Below are 8,564 nucleotides of genomic sequence, written 5' to 3' on the forward strand. Positions count from 1 at the left end.
TATATAATTCTTCATCCATCTCATCATTAGGATCATTGTTTTCATCAACATTGTCACCACCACTATCCTGGTCATCATCATTGTCATCATAATCATCATCATCATCCTCCTCCTCCTCATCATCATGATTAGTAAAAGCACTATCATTTTGATTAGTAACAACATCATTTCCTTCAAGAGCATGATTGACTAACTCTCGATCATGATCCACTTCTCCCTCTTCCTCAATATATTCTTTTTTCCATCACATTATACTTTATCGGCCTTCCCTTTGGATCATGTCTAACAACAAATGATCAACCTGCTTTATGTGGAACCTCTAAGTAAAATACCTACTCACATTGACTTGGAAGAACATAGGGCTCATCTCCAACTAGCTCAAACAACCCTGTATTAATAATTGGAAATCCATTCTCATGCTCAATAACAATTCTACCAAGATCATTTTGATTGAGTCATAGTCTATACCATTTGATGATGAAGAGAACTAATTTGAAGGAATTAAAGTAACAGTCGTCTATCTCAACCAAAATGCCATAATATCAATTTTGAGATTGTTGAGGATGTAAGTCATTTCTAGATGAAAAAATATTGGTCACCTGGAAGACTGCACTTATCACAGAATCACAAGTTCTCTTTGTGTCATCTAAATATTTGATGTGAAATTTATAACCATTGCAAAACATAGTCTTGTGGTGTTTCATCTAAAATAATGTCAAACATGTATAAATTATTCCACCACAAGTTCAAAAACATATGATTGATTAAAAATCTTATAAGTACCTAGAGATCTCTTAAACCATATGCTAAATCTATTTCCTTTTGTGTAACATTCGGATCTCCATTGAAATGATCTTGTTTAACCAATGAAGACATAGATTCACATTTCAATCTATGACTAGAATGTTGACATTGTTCAATCCATACCACTATTCAATCTTGATTGTTTGCAATAAACAAATGTATTACATCCCACTCTTTAATAGATGTACAAAAGTAAATAGATGACTAAGAACATATTTATTTTGAAGATTAAGAATTAATTAAGTACAATAACATCTCATAATTTATTATCTTTCACTTTCCTAAATCTACCTTTCTCCACCAAGTACTCCCCTTCAATTTTTTTAATGGAGTCAAGATCCCAAATGCAATCTATATGGATCTTTGCTACAAGATTAGGAAGTTATTGAGTAATGTATGCCATATATCCCTCAATCATAGAATGAACCAAACCCTTCAAAAATTTCAAGTGTCTCTCAACCATCCACATTGACCTAGGTTGTATAGGTCCACACAACTCAATCTCCTCAACTTGGTGTATGAAATAGTGCTCTTGTGCATTGAAAAAAATTGAAAGTAAACACTTTTTCATTTCACACATTAGTAGAGGAATTATTTTCTTCCAATATTTTATCTTCTTTATGGATTTCTTTGGATGACATCCACCTACAAGGGATTGAAGACACAAAAACATATAAATATGAGACTTAACAATATATTACTTGTTTGATTTATTGAACAAATATTACTTCTTACCTTATGTATTTTCCAAGATCATATATCACTTGTTTGATATTATTGTTCAAGTCATTTGGGAATGAAAGGGGTAGCACATAATGCAACAATTTTGAACTGATCATTTCTTTCTTTTCTAACATAATACAATAAATATTGAATGTAGTTTGACAAACATATTACAAATACAAAAGACCGCGACTTACCTTAATGAAATTATGCCAATCATGCATTTTCAGCCTTGGGTCAAATTCACTTTTTTTTTTATATGAGATTGTTTATATTTGCAAAAAATCCTATATGAAATCTCATTTTTCATATGACTTCTTTTATGGCATTACTTTACTGCTTCGTTAATAACCAAGGAAGGGCACTTGCATTAATCTAGTCTCCATTGCTATTTGATTCAATGATATTTTTCATTGCATGATTGTGATCATGAATGCCACTATAAATTTTTACAAGTTTTTCTTTGTCACACCTTCCATCCAATATTTTCCATAGTGTCTCTATCACATTCTTTCTAATATGCATGGTATGAAACAAATACACAATTTATAGCTGCTCATAGTAGGGCAGCCTACTAAATTCTCTAGGATAACATTGTAGTCCTCTTGGAAGGTGGTCAATACTAACACGACAAACTTGAATTATATTATATTCCAACTGCCATAGGTGAGGTGTCATTCTTCATGACTTTTATGTAGTCTCTTCTTTCCCATTGAAAAGATGTTTTTTGGCACTTCGAAACTTATGTTTTTTATGGAGGAAGTGTCTATTCTCATCAAACACCTACTTTCTTAAACTTTTGGAATGGCGAGATTCCATCTTTGGAATTGGACATGAAATTTTTTCCTTTGATTAAATATCTACAAGATAATGATACAATTAGATTAAATATGTTCATTTTTGGAATTAGTATTATTGCACACAACTAGATTTCAATATAACATACCACAGAAATTTTCAACCCTGGGATATCATGAATTGTCCACACAAGCATTGCATGTAATTAAATTTTTTTTTGTCCAGTTGGTCTAGATATATCATACATAGTTAAACCATTCCATAACACCAACAACTTCTTGATAAGAGATACAATATATACATTCATATCTTTCACTTGGTACTTACCTAGTTGAATGAACAATATTAGATAATTATTGTGGTCATTTCACTTCAAGACTTATAACTACATGTAGGTAACAATAAAATAATTAAATACCTAGAATATTCATTGCCAACATAATGTGTTCCCTCTTTATTGACATCCACGGAGGAAGGTTATTGTTGATAACAACAACATGCCAGATTGAGTAAATGGATCTCATCTCTCTATATGGATTGACATCATTAGTTGCTGAAGAAAGCATGAGATTTTGAGGTTCTTCTTTTAAGTGTGGCCACTTTTCCTCTATGTCCTTAAATTCTGAACTATCTAGAGGCATTCAAATAATGTCATCTCAACTTTTATTGCATGTATGGTAATCCATAAATTGTGGCAAGCTATTGCACTTGAATAATTGTTTAAGACTCGAAATAGTGGAGATGTAAGGAAGAACCTTGAAAGGAACCTTTTTGTTCACTTGATCATCTTGATATCTGCTTGTATGGAATACAGGGCATTATGTTGCATTTTCATGTTCTTTATGATAAATTACATGATCTTGAGGGCAATCATCTATTAATTGATACTGCATTCCAATATGTTTCATAGTGGCACATAATTCTCGGTACAAACAAGGGAGAACATTTGATGGTGGTAACAAATAGTCACCTATCAATTTGCAAAAAAAATATTAGTCATTAGTATAAACAATTTTAATGGTACATATTTCACCTTTTATAAACTATAATGATGTATATCAAAAACCTTAACATACTTGACATTATTATGTTAGATAAACCATTCATAGCTTTCAAATTCACCAAAAACAATACATCAGAGAGAAGAGTTGATTGGGATCCTTTGTAAAGAGTTGTGTTTTCCTTCTCAAGTAGAGGTATATCATGGATGACCTCAATGTCATCCTCCTCCTCCTCCTCATCATCATCATCAACAACAACACTAGTACCAAATGTGGTATGGATCAATGCATTCATACCATCATCTTTAAATGTGTTTTGGCTCATAATTGTCATCTTCCATGGGATCATGATCTTCTTCTTCAATACTCACACCTCCATGTTATTCCATATTCAAACTTTCGTGTTCCTCTGAGATGTGTTGGACCATATCACATACTACCCTAGGGAGATCAACTTATATAAAAATAATGATAATCAAACCCCTATTCTATGGTTGATAAGTATATTAATGTGAAGACAATTGTAGTGCCTTACCCTAGTTTACATTTTCTTATTATTGTCAAACTCTTTTAGTCTAGTTTATGCTTCATGATTAGTAGCAATATCTTTTAGATTATCAGATATTGTTTCACACTTGGTTGATTTTATGATGAGATTACTTGGTACTAATTACTTCATTTATGCATGATGATAATTATTACGGTGATTCCAATGATTTGATGATGATTAGTTAGATAGATTACTATATGTGTTTTCACATGGATACTTACCCCATATCGCATGTTTATGGTGTGCGTAAATATTTTCTTTATGTACAACATTTTTGATGTGGTTAAGGAAGGGAGTTGTAGTCACCTGCTAGTCGAGATCTACGTGATGCACCACTTCCTGCCATTGCTTGTTTAGCTTAGTATATATGTGTTTGTACATGCATGGGTTTTATGCAAATTGTAGCTACTGGATATTTACTTTCTTGAATTGCTAGGATGAGCGTACCCTATCACATTATCTCAATGGTAAGAGAGGGGAGATAAATTCTTAAGTCCAAATCCTAACCTTTGAACCCATTTGTCCTAGAAAATTAGGACAAGTATCTAAGATTGATTACCTTCTGAATGTGCCATATGACGTAAATTCATGATTATAACCTTTTAGCTTGATCTTCTATGTTTTTTTCTATGATGGGTTTTCATGTTTTGTCCTATAGGTCTTTGGTGATTTTTCTATTAATTAAGTCAAATTAAAAGATTAAATTAATGGTTTAATTTAATGTAAAATTATTATGATATTTTAAATATTTAATTATATTTAAATAATTAGGAAATTAATTAAATAAAAAGAATTAAATTTAAAGATAAAATTATAAGTTTAATTTTAGAACATGATAATATTTATTTAATTTAATAATAATATACTTAGGAGTCCATTTTTAAATAAATGCTAAATATCATTATTACTTAAGTTAATAAATAATTTATCAATTAATGTTTTAAAAAATAAATTAAAAATGAAAAATATATTAATTTATTAAAGATATTTTAATTGAATAAAGTATGCATGAGATTAAAATATAATAAATTAATTAAAAAGATGAAGCAAGTAAATTTAATAAAGATATTTTAATTGCATAAAGTGTGCATGAAAATGTAAAAGAAAAGTTAATAAAGAGTTAAAGGGTGGTGATAAAGGAGTCCTCTTGGGTGATCACACAATTAGTTCCTTGAATTTAGGAGAGAACTCCTTATCAGCATTTGAGGGTTGATTTTCAAGGGACTGAAAGTTTTGGGAGAAGGAATTTTTAGAGAGAAGGTTTTAAGAGAAGAAATTTCTCTCACAAATCTTTTGGGTGTTTGCGATTTAGCATCACAATCCAAGTAGATTCTTGTGTTTTGATTTGCATAGTAAATTACATTCGTTATGATTCTTGTCATCTTTGTGATTGTGAATTATTTATTTGATTTTGTTTGTGATGAATATTTCAATTTGGAATTACTGGTATGCATGTCAATTTCTTTTGCATACGTGGAGATTAAAATATCATTAGAGTCCTATTTTCAGTAATTTTACAAATTGGAATTTAACCTAAAAGGGTTTTAAATTTAGAAATAGAAATTTTAGATTGGAAATTCAAATGGTTGATTGTATTTTTCCTATCACACTAAAATTGCAAATGTTTATAAAAAAATATATTTGAAGTTTTATTAGGGGAGGGGTATTGTTTTGAAATATATTGTATAAAATTTTTTAAAATAAAAATTAAATTCATATGGGATGAGGTGGGTTTTACCCACCCTCCTACCTTACCTTTTCACTGTGGCAACAAGGGCTATGACAACTGTTAATGCTTGCATGACAGGCCTGCTACCATGGACAATAGGTATGCATGTTGCCACAGTAGCAGGACTATCGTGATTGCATAGGTGCTTGTGATTTAAAATTACAAGGTAATAGTAGTTTAAAAATAAATAAATTTAAATTTAGTTTTATTAATAGTAAATCAATAAATTAAAATTAAAATATTAAATTGTTAATAAATGATTAATTTATAATTATTAATTATTAAAGAATTTTATTAATAAGTTTTTTAGTTATTAATTAATTAAAATATATTATTATTAAAATAATTGTAGTTAGTATTAATTAATTAATTAAATTAAATGTAGATTCTAATCAAAGTTTACTTAATAATACTTGTCATAAAGTTGTAGATTTATTTTGTTATAATTATAATATTGATTTTAATAAAGTTTTAATTACTTATTTGAAAATCAACAATTATTATTTTAATAATTTAAGTAAATAAATTACCCTTAAAATTATTTTTGAATAATTTACTTGAAATCAAATTAGGGTAATTGTATATTTTATCAAATATCATAAATGGGTTAAATTGTAAGGGTAAACTATGAAATTCATTTGCATGTAAACATATATTGAATGAAACTGAAACCTTAATGTTAACTCAACCATGTGTTTCAAAATCAAACCAAACTATGAAACCTACATTGTTATCTGTATGTTGTCTATGCTTTGGGATGGGTTGACTAGAGTGCTGACCAGTTTAGGATATCTACCAGAGGCTTGGGAGTTTTGTGTTTGTGATGTTGTGATGAATTGATCTTGATCTTTTTTCTATTAGACACAGAGAGATCAAAAAAAGGTTACAAAGTATTTCGAGCACTACAAAAGAGGCAAAGCCTCAAACCGTAGCCATAGTAGCAAAAGACCAACTAGAGAACATCAGAGAAAAATAAAAACTGAGTGACACAAGGCTAGTACAAGATATCATAGTATAGATCAATCTAAGCAGCCCAACCTAATGGGCCTTCCATCCAAACAATAGTCTTATGTTCTTGAATCTGGGATAGCATAAAGATATCCTCCTTCCTGACATTATGGTTCCTCTTAATAGCTTGGATCAGCTTCCAACACGTGTGCTCAAACATCCATAGATTATCCATAGTCCTTCTCCACTGATAGCCATACTTAAGTTCATGAACATAGAAAGAAGCCTCCCCATCTTTCAGAAATCTACTTAATTTGTCCTTTTCAATAACCATGGTGTTTTGCACCTGCAAGAAGATTTTGAATTGTGTGAGTTTTCAAAAAGATTCAGTAAGAACCCTTGGCTTACCTTGATAATTTTCCTCATTCTTGCATTTCCAAATCTGCCAAAGAATGTTAGAGGACAACATATTTCAGAAGAAATTAGCATCCTTACTAATCCCATTAATATGACCAATAACAATTTCAATGATGCTCACACTAATGGGATAGTAAATATCAAATAAATTCCAAATTTCTTTAGCAAAAAGGAAATCAAATAAGATATGTCTACTAGTTTCAGGTAACCTAAAAATATTAAAAATATCAGAATGTTGATTATCTCTTCTAATAGGAAGTCTATCAATTAATAACAACCATTTAAAACATTGAATTTTAGGTTCACAAGGACCTTTCCAAATAGAGTTCAACAACTTATTCCAAACATTAATATCAAAAGAACAATACTAGCGTTTATTGACATGGGCAAGAATATCCACATTATGAGCAATAACCTTCTAAATATTCTTAGGTTTAAGCTTATCTAAAACAACTTCGTCAGGCCACTTGCATTTAATGTATCTATAAGAGTCCACATGGAAAAGAGAAGGAATATCCTTGGAAGCTTGAGAAATTAAATTATAGGTTTTCTTCTGAGATTGAGGTAAATTAAATTTAATCTTGAGATTTTCCCAAGCGATAGGAGAATCATGCTCAAAGATATCAACAAATTGAGAAATACCAATTTTAGCCCAAGACTTGGTAGAACACCCTTGGTAGAGGGCTAGGAGCTTTCCATTCAAGCTCATATTCCACCAAATGGATCTCTCTCCATGAAGGTGACAATCATTATAGAAATCCCTATTGGTGATAAATTTTTAAACATGCTCCCAAGCTCATTAGATGGGTCTTAAAATAGGCGACCCTTGGACCACAACTGGGAACTTACCAAAAATAAGGTCACATAAAGGGAGATTTCTCCAAGATCTAGCCTTCTTGGGAAAACCTCTCTCAATGTTGTGTCCAACAAGAAATTTCGAAGGACTATCACCCACCATAGATTGAAAAATCCATTTGGTAGAAAGACCTATACCATGTAGCTTGAGATCTTTTAACTGTAGCCCCCCCCCCCCCAAGGGACTTATCAGTATGGCACTAGTCCCATTTAACAACATGATACTTTCTATTGCCCTTGCCATCAAACTAGAGAAAATGCCTGATGGCCTTTTGAATCTCAAGAATTTGGTAGCTATTGAACATCTAGGTAGAGAACTAATAAATACTGTTAGAAGATAAAAGCTTTTGACAAACTTGAAATCTCCTAGCCAGAGATAAATATCTATTATACCATTTATTAAGTTTATTCTCAATCTTGGCCTTAACCCAAACCCACATGTCCTTGAGAGAAGGATCAATAGAATAGGGGATACCAAGATAATTAACTATATTTTTGGGGCCTCCCCATTGAAACTTGTGCTGGAAGAACCAATTAGGAGGTTGATCAATCCAACCCAAGAAAATAGACTTAGCCTGGGAGATTTTAGCACTCGAGATGGTATAAAATAAATCCAACTTAATTCAAAAAATTTTAAGGTTGTTGTCAGTAAGCTCAAAGAAGACAGTAGTGTCATCAGCAAAATGACTATTTATAAGCTCTTCATTATTAGGTAGGTAAAGCTCTCTAACTTCTGGGG

The sequence above is a fragment of the Cupressus sempervirens genome, chromosome 3, assembly GCF_028749045.1.
Source record: "Cupressus sempervirens isolate cs-2001-9-10 chromosome 3, ASM2874904v1, whole genome shotgun sequence".
Taxonomy (NCBI): Eukaryota; Viridiplantae; Streptophyta; class Pinopsida; order Cupressales; family Cupressaceae; genus Cupressus; species Cupressus sempervirens.